The sequence below is a fragment of the Apium graveolens genome, chromosome 3 (assembly GCF_009905375.1).
Source record: "Apium graveolens cultivar Ventura chromosome 3, ASM990537v1, whole genome shotgun sequence".
Lineage (NCBI taxonomy): Eukaryota > Viridiplantae > Streptophyta > Magnoliopsida > Apiales > Apiaceae > Apium > Apium graveolens.
In genome coordinates this window covers 74,122,256-74,135,356 of record NC_133649.1, presented here as the reverse complement: position 1 = coordinate 74,135,356, position 13,101 = coordinate 74,122,256, and the positions used below count along the sequence as shown (strand labels likewise).

General features: G+C 34.4%; 1 pseudogene; it reads left to right on the top strand.

The window, feature by feature from the left end:
- The first annotated feature begins 891 nt into the window (after positions 1-891).
- LOC141714337 (alpha-(1,4)-fucosyltransferase-like) overlaps positions 892-13,101 on the top strand; it is a 147,901-nt pseudogene continuing 135,691 nt past the window's right edge.

The following is a 13,101-nucleotide window of genomic DNA, read 5'->3' as shown; positions in this document are numbered from 1 at the left end:
ATGTTTATTATGCAAAGTGATTTTCAAATAATAATATTTTTAAATTGCATTTGATACAACTAAAAATAATAAATTACAGATCATATATTTTAAAAATACTTTTAATTATCTTATATCTAAATTATTTAATTATCTCCATATATAGAGTCGCGCTCCGATGACAAATTTTTAAAATGATAACCGTGAGAACTGATAATTTTTGTTGTTGAAATTGGTAATATTTTGAAAAGTTGAAATTTTAAATTAGATAATTGGTGATTTTGTTCAAATTAAAAAAAATATTTTATTAAATCATCAATTTTAACTATGAAAATCACCAGTCTCAGAGTTGTCATTTTAAAAATTCCTTGTTTGAGCAAAACCTATATATATATATATATATATATATATATATAAGCAATATAATACATACAACATATACAAACAAAACTAATCAGCTACTCCTCCAATCTTCTATCACCGATTCATCATACTTAAATGCAAAATCACTAAAAAATTATCATAGATCGTCGATTTACACAAATTATTCACCAACTCTTCTGAAATTAAACTGAAATCACTATTTTATATAAACAAATTACTGAAATATCGGGTAAACGCTAAAATCACTAATTTATCTTACTGAATTCATAATATGTGCTATAAAAATCACTAATTTATATTGTAAAATCACTAAAAATTGATACAACATTATTACATATTAAACACCGCCATTATAACACTACCGCTTATCTCACTGTCAACACCGTGACTGTGTAACAACCATAATATCAAACAAAAATCACCAACTTTAACTATTAATACAGTGAATACTATGTGTAGAGAACGACGGAAAAAAGAGAAAGATTATCTGAAAAAAGAAAAGTTTCAAGAACATGAAGGAGGGAATATATGGGGTAAATGGAGATGTATGCACATGGATTGATATGGCAATGAAGGCGTGATGGCGGTGGTGAAGGTGATGGCGGTGGTAGGGGTGGGGATAATGAGGTAAGTTGAAGTGTGGGGTTTCGAGGAAAGAGTCGGGGGGGCGGGGGGGGGGGGGGGGGCGGGGGTTGGGTACAGTGAATTGACAACAAGGTGGGTGGTTAGTACTAAATAAGGGTGTAACTAGAATTTATTTTAAGGTCAGTTTATATTTGATCATTTGCCTATATAGGGACTGTTTGAATAGAAATTTCCTTAAAATAAAAACTAAAAACTAAGGCCCACCCAATTAAAATTTAGCTCAACATCCAGCGTCTTCCCTTTGGTTAGCCCAATACTCTTCTTTATTAATAATCATGACATTATACATACAACATATACACACAACACTAATAATCCACTCCTTCATTATTCTATCACCAATTCATCATAATTAAACGCAAAATCACTAAAAGTTTATCATAAATCGTCGATTTACACAAATTATTCACCAACTCTTCTGAAATTAAATTAAAATCACTATTTTATATTAAACAAATTACTGAAATATCGGGTAAATACTAAAATCACTAATTTATATTACAGAAATCACTAATATGTGCTATACAAATCACTAATTTATATTATAAAAATTACTAAAAATTGATACAGAGTTATTACATATTAAATACAATCATATATTATAACACTACCGCCTATCTCACCATCATCACCGTGACTGTGTAACAGCCATAATATCAAACAAAAATCACTAACTTTAACTATTAATAAAGTGTTTATCATGTGTACAGAGAGGTGGGAAAAATAGAAAGGTTATAAAATTTTTTTTAGAGAACATGAAGGGAAGAATGTATAGGATAAATGGAGAGGAACGGGCATGAATGTCAGTGTCAATGAGGGGGCGATGATAGTGATGGAGTCGCGGAGGTGTTGGCAGTGGTAGGGGTGATGACAGTTGTATATCCTCCAACGATCAATATGCATACCATATGTGTCATATTTCGGTGATAATCACTATTTATGCTTACAGGAATCACTAAAATGTAGGAATTTTTGAAATAATAGTGATTTCGGTTTAGTGATTTTGATAAGTATAAATAGTGATTTATGGCCGGAATATAGCATACATGGTATGAAAATTGATTGTTGAAAGATGGAGAAAAATATAGTGAAGTCGGATTTTAAAAGAAGTTCATCGATTAACAAGAAAAATTGAATTAGAAAAGAATAAAATAATACATACATGTACATATACGGGTGACATGCTGGATTTGAGGAGAGAGAGAGATAGAGGGGGGTTTTGATGAGATTTTTGTGGTAGAGATTTAATTAAAGTTAAAAAATGAATGATTACCATTAATTTCTAGTTTTTAGAATAAAGTTGGTTTAATTTTAATCATCTCACTATAATATAGAAAGATAATTACATAAAAACCAAAATTAAGAGAGAAAGTATAAACTAACACGAACCGCTAACTTTTAAAATTTGGAAAAATCTGGACCACACGTTACATATTACTTTTTTGCCTGCCCAACTACTTTTACACCCACCCCATTCTCACTCCATTTTTATTATGCATATTCACCCATTAATCCTTATCACCACTATTAACCATCTCTTTCTCCGTCACCACTAGTTCATATCTTTCTGACCCCTCCCATCAATAATATTATTTTGAAGTTTACTATACCTTCAAAAGTATAACACACTTTACCATTGTCTGGTTCTCAAATCGCCATAACAATCCTAACCAACAATCATTAGTAATTACTATAATGCTAATCATCAATTTTATAATAAAAACTAAAATTATTTATTAGTATTCTTTGGTCACGAGTCACTGATTTTTGTGTAATGATTTAGTGATTTCCGCGTTTCAATTTTGTGATTTCTTAACACAAATTAGTGATTATAATAACTCTAATTGGTTTTAATAGCGATTTTGGGCTTAGGTGTGGTGATTTATTGTTATGTACCAGATTCGATAAATTCATGATGAATTAAAATGGCAGTCAATTGGGTGATGTCATGGAGTTCTATGGTTGAAGAAGAAGGAGAGAGATAGTCTGAAATAATAGACAAATATATTGTTAGTTATAAAATGCAACAGGGGGTATGTGTTTTCTTTGTTTTTAATTAATAATGAGAGTGTTTGGCTATTTGGAACAAAACAGATGTATGAACTTGTAGTGATAAAATACTTAAATATAAACACACAATAAGATTATCAAAAAATCACTTGATTTATATTAAATCAAATTTGTCTTGCTACAAATCTGTGTTCATAAAGATAAGAACTCAACTACAATTCTTGAGAGAGAATTCAAGATTTTTTCTAGATCTGTTTGTTACTCCTAAACAAAGGACCGGTGACATGTTTTATAGATCAACATGCACGAGTTTACAAAACTTGCACTATAATGGACTAACATAGTTTCTAAAGCTACATTGAAAATTTTATTTCCAGTATTAGAAAAGCTGTTCAAAATCTATTAGCTCTGTGACCCTCCTTTGTCTAGTGAATCTTGGACCTTGATCTTGTATTCTTGAAGCTGCATTTGTAGTCTTTCCAATTCAGTGATAGAATTATTTATTGACTGATGATCTTGAATCTTTAAGTTGTCTGCATTCTGAATTATGAAGTTGTTTGTCGAGATCTCTTTTGTTCTGTAGAGATGTCACATATCGATAAGTAAAATGAGTTATCGATATTTTGAGTTCTCTACATATGTTTTTGACTTGTCGATGTCTCTAGTTCTTTACAAGTAATTACTTGTCGATATATCCAGTTCTCTACATAAACTTTTGACTTGTCAATATCTCCAGTTCTTTATATGGGGATTTGACTTGTCGATATCTCTAGTTCTCTACATGAAGAATTGACTTATCGATATCTCCAATTATCTACATGGACTTTTGACTTACCGATATCCGAGTTCTCTACATGCAGATTGACTTGTCAATATCTCTTGGGACTTCTCTACAAGTCATTTTGGACTTCTCCACATACTTTTCGATATTCCTTGATTTTTAACTTGTCAATATCCGACTTAGAACATTTTCCCTTTAACAACATTATTCAATTCTAAGCTGCTACACTTCTCTCCGAGGCATGATCAGGATCTGATCTTCTTCTAGAGTTTATTCCTTAGCTTGATGACTATTCATAGAAAAATCTTCCAGTCTAATCTAGTTAACATATTGTGGCGCCCCAAAATCCGGGGTCAGGGATCCAGGAGGCCACACCATTTTGAATCTTGTATAACACTTATCTCGTACCATAATATATAAATACTCACACCTTTACGACCCCACACTTATCAACATACACACACACACACACACACTTACAGGTTATTGTCTTGGAAATGAGTAATTCATTACTAGAGTATATCGATCCACAAAGTGATAATTATTACAATCGTAAAAGTGGTTAAGTCTTACCGCGGAAATAACCTTTATGTAAGGTTAGACCGTCGGACAAATATACGTTTCTTATTTATTATCCTACATAAGTCATACTTATAAATAAGCCGGACTAAAAATAACTGAAAACCAATCCAGCTTATTCGGTCTACCTGAGGTACAACACCAAACATCCTACGGAACAGCTGGCCATTTCCTACCCGTTTCCTAGCCATGAGTTTCATGATAGGCATCTTGATTCACTGTTGTATTGTGTCAATTTAAGAAAACAAGTGTGAGCTATAATGCCCAACATAATAATGTACAGTATGAAACGAGTGTATGAGAAATTCAAGTATAATTACATATACGATAAATATGTTTATTTAAAATAGTTTTTCTTGGTGATACACACCTTCTTTCGAAAATAATTCTTTTATTATTCTACAAATACCTTAATGGTAAACCCAACACCCAGGCTTGAGCTATGGTATTGCATCACAATTCCAATTGAAAGAATAGGACATTCACTGGAGCCCCCGCTTACGATGATCAGTCGTAAGACGAAAATTAGTAACCTTTCTACTAGTAGGGGATGACGTCCAAACTCCTTGTTATCACCCTAGCTGCATATGGGCTATGTGTCTCATTTTCGGGTATACACACACTTCGCAGGTCCTTAGGTACATATAGTACCGTCTCCCACGGTGTTGGATATATTTGAGATGTCATGTCTAATATGTTTCATGTTTAGTTTTCAGATCTTAATCAGGACTTACTGGAAGTCAGGACTTAAGGATATCATGACTTAGATTATTAGAAGATAATATCAGAAGATGGATATCGGAACTTAAGTACTGGAGGACTAACAGTTAAGGAAGGAAGCTGATTTACAGGAAAGAAGATCGAGACTAATATAAGAAGAAGATATGCATGGAAAGAGTTAGAGGACTAGAAGAATTATATAAGATATCTGGTTGATATATTTTAGGAGACAGAATTATATTCCAGATCAATTAGAAGTTATCTTGTAACTGTGTGTCTATATAAACACAGACATAGGTTTACTCTATAAGACTTACGATCATCGAGAAGATCATACAATTGTAACCTAGCAGCTCTCGTGATATTTGTTCATTACTGAGAGAAAACAGTTCCATTGTAACAGAGTTTATTATATCGAATACATCTGTTTTCTGTTACTTGTGCTTTAAATCGATTTGATTGTATTTTATACTGTATTCAACCCCCTTCTACAGTGTTGTGTGACCTAACAAGTGGTATCAGAGCCTCTCTGTTAACACACATACAGTAAAGATCCAAAACAATCATGTCTGAAGAAGCAGAAAATCCAACCAAGCCCGCCAAAACTGAAGAAACTCTAAAGACTCAAACCCATAGTCGATATGAGACTATCAGGGTTCCCATGCTGAGACCTTCTGAGTATCCCATATGGAAAGTGAAGATGGCTATGTTTCTGGAAGCTACAGATCCAGAATACCTTGACAGAATTTATGAAGGACCGCATAAGCCAACCAAGTTCTCTGTTGTAGTTGCAGATCAGCCAGCAAAGACCATACCAAAGGAGAAAAGTGAATACACAGCTGAAGATATCTTATCTATTGCCAAGGAAGCAAAGGTAAGGCATTTGCTGCAAGTGCCATTGATAGTGTCATGTCAAATAGGGTAATTCAATGCAAGACTGCAAAGGAGATATGGGATGCTTTGGGGACAAGGTGTCAGGGAACTGATGCAATCAAGAAAAACAGGAGGACTATACTCACTCAAGAGTATGAGCACTTTGACTCAAAAAGTGATGAGTCATTAACTGACTTATATGACAGGTTTGTCAAACTCTTGAATGATCTGTCACTGGTGGACAAGGAATATGACATTGAAGATTCAAATCTAAAATTCCTTTTAGCTCTTCCTGAAAGTTGGGATTTGAAAGCTACTATTATAAGAGATAACTATGCTCTTGATGAAACTACTCTTGATGAAATTTATGGAATGCTCAAGACTTATGAACTTGAGATGGATCAAATAAGCAAGAGAAATGGGAGAAAGTCAAGAACAGTTGCTCTTAATGCTGAGGAGGAATCCCCAAAAGTGGCTGTCTCAAAGAAAGGAAAAGAAAAAGCTCTCATCATAAAGTCTGATTCAGAATCATCAAGTTCTGATGATGATGATTCAGAAACTGAAAGTCTACCTGAAGTAGATGCTGATGAAGAGATGATGAAGCTGTGTGCTCTTATGGTGAAGGGTATCACAAAGATAGCCTACAAGAAATTCAGAAGGGGAAATAAGTTTTCAAGGAAAGGTAGAAGTTCTGATAAGAAGGGCTTCAGAAAATCTGAAGGCAAAGGAGGAAAGTCTGACAGAGGAGATTACTCAAATGTCAAATGCTACAAGTGTGGTGAGAAATGCCACATATCTCCTGACTGCAAGAAAGGAAAGAGTGACAAAGGCAAGGCTCTTGTCACAAAGAAGAAAAGCTGGACAAACACTTCAGATTCTGAAGATGAGGAGAACTATACCTTGATGGCAAATGCTGATAGCAGTTCTGATGCTGCTGAGTTAAAGGCACCTCAAACAACTTATGCCTTTCATACTGATGATATTACTGAGTTGAGATTATATCTTAAAACCATGTTTATTAACTATAGAGATCAAACTTTAACATGTGAAAGATTAACTTCTGAAAATCTTGCTTTTAAAAAGAGGAATGATTATTTAGAAAAAGAGTTAGTTATGTTCCATCAAACTCAGAAGGATAGAGATAATGCTTTCTATGTTAGAGATGAAGTGCTAAAAATGAATAAATATCTAAAAACTGAGTTAGAAAAGGAGAGAGAGATTATCAGGACTTGGACTAATTCTGGCAGAACAACTCAGAATATACTAAGTAGTGGGAACTGGAAAGAGGGCTTAGGTTATGGAGATGAGAAAAGTGAAAAAGGAACTGAACAAGTTAAGCCAAATATTGTTAAACAGACTACTAAGCCAAAGGTAAATCCTGTTAAATTTGTAGCTAAAACTGTAAAGTCTGATTCTGAAAAGATGAAAGATATTGAGACAGAAGTGATAGCAGAGTCAACTTCTAACAAATTAGAACAGGATAAACCAACTGAAGTTAACATAGGCTTAATGACAAAGAAGCAGCTTGAACATAAGCTGAAAGAGATTACCAGTGTAAACAAGGTAAAGGCAGCTAGGAAAAATAGGAATGGAAAGGAAGGAGTGAATAAAAGAAACAATTATATGCCTGTTCCTAATGCTCCTAGAAAGAAATGCTATAACTGTGGAAACTCTAACCATCTGGCTTCTTTTTACAGGAAGAATAAGAATATAAACTCCTTACCTTCTAAGTCAGGAGTTAAGAGTCAGTCTATTAGGTTTAAGCCACAAAATCCTTGTTTTCATTGTGGTAGTACATGGCATTCCATTTATACTTGTAAGGAATATCATAGTTTGTACTATGATTATTATCAGATAAAACCTTCTTTAAAGAAAGATGCTTTAATTCCTTCTAGTGTAAAGTATGATGCAAAGTCTGATACTGTTAATACTGATAAGAAAAATGTTAGCATAAACCCTGATGTTAAATCTGCTGCAAATATTAACAAACTTAAAAAGGCCAAAGGATCCAAGCAAGTCTGGGTCCTTAAAACTAATCATTAATGGTCTTTGTGATTGCAGGGCAACAGGAAGAACATCCTAGTTCTGGACAGTGGATGTTCAGGACATATGACTGGAAATAAAGCCCTGCTATCAGATTTTGTGGAAACAGCTGGCCCAGAAGTTTCTTATGGAGATGGCAACATTGGAAAAACTCTAGGATATGGCAAGATCAATTTTGGGAATGTCATAATTGAAATCGTAGCTCTTGTCTCAGGACTTAAACACAATCTGTTGAGTATAAGTCAAATATGTGAAAGAGGTTATCATGTGGATTTCTTTGAAGAACACTATGAAGTTATAAGTAATTCAACAGGCAAAGTGGTTCTGAAAGGTTACAGGCATGGTAATATTTATGAAGCCAGACTTTCAACAAGTACTGATGGTTCTGCAATCTGTCTGTTGAGTAGAGCATCAATTGAAGAAAGCTGGAATTAGCACAAGAAACTCTCTCATTTAAATTTCAACAATATAAATGATCTTGTAAAGAAAGATCTTGTGAGAGGACTGCCAAAAATAGTATTTTCTCCTGATGGCCTTTGCGATTCATGTCAGAAGGCAAAACAAAGAAAATCTTCTTTCAAGAGCAAAACTGAGTCATCAATTCTTGAGCATTATCACCTACTGCATGTTGATCTATTTGGTCCAGTCAATGCCATGTCTATTGTAAAGAAGAAATATGCTATGGTTATAGTGGATGAGTTCACAAGGTACACTTGGGTGTATTTCTTGTAGAAGAAGAATGAAACTGCATTTACTCTAACTGATCATGTCAAACAGCTGGATAAATTGATCAAAGATTCTGTTAAAATAATAAGGAGTGATAATGGCACCGAGTTCAAGAATTCAATCATGGAAGAGTTCTGCAAAGATCATAGAATCAAACAGGAATTTTTTGCACCTGGAACTCCATATCAAAATGGAGTTGTAGAAAGAAAGAACATGACTCTGATTGAAGCTGCACGAACTATGCTTGATGAAGCAAAGTTGCCAACCTATTTTTGGGATGAAGCTGTACAGACTGCTTGTTTACACAAAATGCTACACTCATAAACAAGCATGGAGAAACACCATATGAGATGGTGAAGAAAAATAAGCCAAATTTGAAATACTTTCATGTATTTGGTTGTAAGTGTTTTGTTCTTAAGACTCATCCTGAACAACTGTCAAAATTTGATCTAAAAGTTGATGAAGGAATCTTTGTTGGATATCCACTTTCCACAAAAGCCTTCAGAGTCTACAATTTAAGAACAAGAGTTGTCATGGAATCTATCAATGTCTCTTTTGATGATAAGAAGATTACTAGACTTGAAGATTTCGATGATCATGATCAGCTGAGATTTGAGAATGAAGTTTTAAATTCTGATTCTGGAAATTTTGATGACTTAAATCCCGATCCTGTAAGTTCTGATGGATTAAGTTCCGATGTCGTTGAAACTGTGGTAATAACTCCAAAGGAAAATGCACCTGTCCAGGGGGAGCAAGCTGAAGAACCTATCACATCTCAAGACTCTCGAGAAGCATCAGAACCTGTCACTGGCTCTTCAAGTTCAGATTCATCTAGTTCTGATGAGCCAAATTCTGATAATTTTGGAAGCTCTGATTCTTCAACTCCTGAAAAATCAAATTCAAATTCTGAAGTCTAAGAGAGCATAACTACAGGGGGAGCATCAGAAAATGCTGATGGAGACAACATGGATCATGGGGGAGGATCCAGTTCTAGAGATTAACTTCCATCTGCAAGGAAGTGGACCAAAGCACATACACCTGATTTAATCATTGGAGATCCTGAAGCAGGTGTCAGAACTAGAACTGCAACTTCAAATGAATGTCTCTATCATTCTTTTCTATCTCAGACTGAACCAAAGAAAGTGGAAGAAGCTTTTCAAGATGCTGATTGGGTGCAAGCAATGCAGGAAGAGTTAAATGAATTTGAAAGAAATAAAGTCTGGACCCTAGCGCCAAGACCAAAGAACAGATCAATTGTTGGTACAAAATGGGTGTTCAGAAACAAAACTGACAGTGATGGCATAATTACAAGGGATAAAGCAAGACTGGTTGCTAAAGGCTACTCTTAACAGGAGGGTAGTGATTATGATGAAACATTTGCACCAGTTGCTAGATTAGAAGCCATAAGGATCTTTTTGGCTTATGTTGCTCACAAGAAGTTTAAAGTCTTTCAAATGGATGTAAAAAGTGCTTTTCTCAATGGAGAATTAGAAGAAGAGGTATATGTTGAACAACCTCCAGGCTTTGTAGATCCTAAATTTCCCAATCATGTCTACAGGCTTGACAAAGCACTTTATGGCCTTAAGCAAGCTCCTAGAGCATGGTATGAGACTTTAGCACAATTCCTTCTGGAAAGTGGATTTCATAGAGGCACAATTGACAAGACTTTATTCTACCTCAACCATGGAAAGGACTTACTTTTGGTACAAATATATATTGATGATATCATATTTGGTTCTACTAATTCCAAACTGGGTGAGAAGTTTGCAAAGCTAATGCACTCAAGATATCAAATGAGTATGATGGGAGAACTCAGCTATTTTCTGGGCCTTAAAGTCAAGCAAACTGTAGAAGGCACTTTTATCTGTCAATCCAAGTATACCAGAAATTTACTAAAGAAATTTAGAATGCAAGATTGTTCAACTGCATCCACTCACATGGCCACTACAACCAAGTTAGATAAGGATATTCGTAAATCAGTAGATATTACTAACTACAGAGGTATGATTGGCTCCTTACTCTATCTAATTGCAAGTAGACCTGATATCATGTATGCTACCTGTCTTTGTGCAAGATTTTAGGCTGATCCAAGAGAACCTCACTTATTAGTTGTGAAAAGAATTTTCAAGTATATTAAGGGTACAGCCGATCTAGGATTGTGGTATTGTAATGCCCCCAAATCCGGGGTCGGGGATTCGGGTTGTCACGGCTTCCATTTCCCTTATCAATACTTAATCTTAACAGTCAACCAACTACTGAGTACTGTGCCCCCCAATATACACACACACACCACAAGTTATAGTCTCAGAGATGAATACCAAAAATAACACAAGTCATTTTATTCCACAATTATAAACCGTTACACCATAAAAGGGTTTTTGAATAAATTTACATTTCTTTGCCATTATTACAATTCATATAGATACATAACTCTGGTACATCAGAAGTTGAAAGTCTAGCCTATTGGTAATTTCTACCTCAGCTACAGCGGCATTAACGCATCCATAAAACTGCGGAACGTTTCCTAACCGCTTACGAATTGGAAGCTTGGTCCTGTTCATCTTTTCTATTTGTTATTGTGTGATGAAAGAAGAAAGCAAGGGTGAGCAACAAGCCCACTGAAATAATATGTATAATAATTAACAATATATGAGCATTCTCATAGTACTCATGAAAGTCTTGGTCAAGAAGAAATGAACCAAGCTGATATCTTAACGCGACCAAGTCACAAAATATTCAGTATATATATACATATATACTTTTCACAATCTTTGAAATCCTCTGACATGTATAATGTACATAGAGTTCCAGTTTATAACTGTATAAAAATATCATTACAAGGTGATCTCATATATCTAACCTTGTCTCAACGTTTTTCTGAAAATCTTTGACATGCACAAGATAATCATTTACTAGATATAAGTTTAAAAGACGAAGTTACAAGATACTCCAATATACTTATATCTTTTCCGAATACTACTTGAACTACCACCATTCAATGTATAAATAGTTCATCCCATAGATTAAGCTACAAGACAAAACTTGTACAGAATCAATCTTTAAAATATCATCAAAATAAAATGAAGTTACGAGATACTTCATTTGATGCAAACATCATTTTGAAAACTCGACCCTGCCAACACTCAACAATCGCCCAACCGTAGCCTTTCTATCGAAGTGCTCTGGGTAGTGTTGTAGAAATATCCAACTGGATGATGAACTCATTACGGGAGTTTACCGCGCCAGGAAGACCACTTACGATGATCAGTCGTAGTAGTGCAACCCCACCATTTTCTACATGTAGAGGAGAACCTGTCGGATTTACTTGTCAACCGAACACTGGACTCCTACGGAATGGACCGTCATAGCGGAACTTCCAGGCCAATTGGGCCAATATAATTTGGCTGGGCCGGCGCCACTCGACCACTTACGCCACTCCTAGTTCAGATGAAATCCATGACTCTGAAACGTAAAGCTCGTCCCCCCTTTCCCCAAGTAGAAACTTGTTGATACGGCTCCACCAAGAAGTCGTATCTAGTTGGAAATAAAAACTCACCGATATTTCCCAGGCGATGCCTGTTAATGGATTAACTTGTTCCAAGAATTTTACTTCCCGAGTGTTGGGTAAGTAATCAAAAACTCTTTTATCAAAATAGCAACCGTGTTGCGAATATAAAACACACCACAGAGCCGGATCCCTCAGGTTTTGAGCGAGTATTTAAATCCCTTTTGAAAGGAGGATCTTAAATATAAAAAAATGAGTTTTGGGATCCGCCCTAACTTTTAAAATCATTTTGAAGACTCGAAAATATTTTAAAGAATGTTTAGAGTAACGCTGATTTAATAAAATAAATCAGTCCCGATATGTTAGAAAGTATCTGAATATTATTATTTAAATAATATTCCCATAATAAAAATAATCGAGGTAGGAGTTTTAAAACTTATACTTGAAATGAATACAATAACCAAAGATATACTTATACGAAAGTATGATTTTTATTTGAATAATCGAAAATAAGTTTGATTATCGAAACATTATTCTTTAATAAAATAAAGAATATTATTTAGTAAGTAAGCGAAGTCATAAGGCCTCAAATGAATATTCAAAAATACTATTCATTAAATAAAATAAATGGAGTCATATGTCCTCGAATGAATATTCAAAATAATATTCATTAATAAAAATAAAGTTATCGAATAAACCTTATTCGATTCATAGTTTTGAAAACTATATATATATATATATATATATATATATATATTATACTCGGGAACATCGACTCCTGGTTTTAGAAAATGTTCACCTTTGGGTCCCCTATACCAAGGGTATACGCAACTACTGCTTATTTCTAGCATATGTA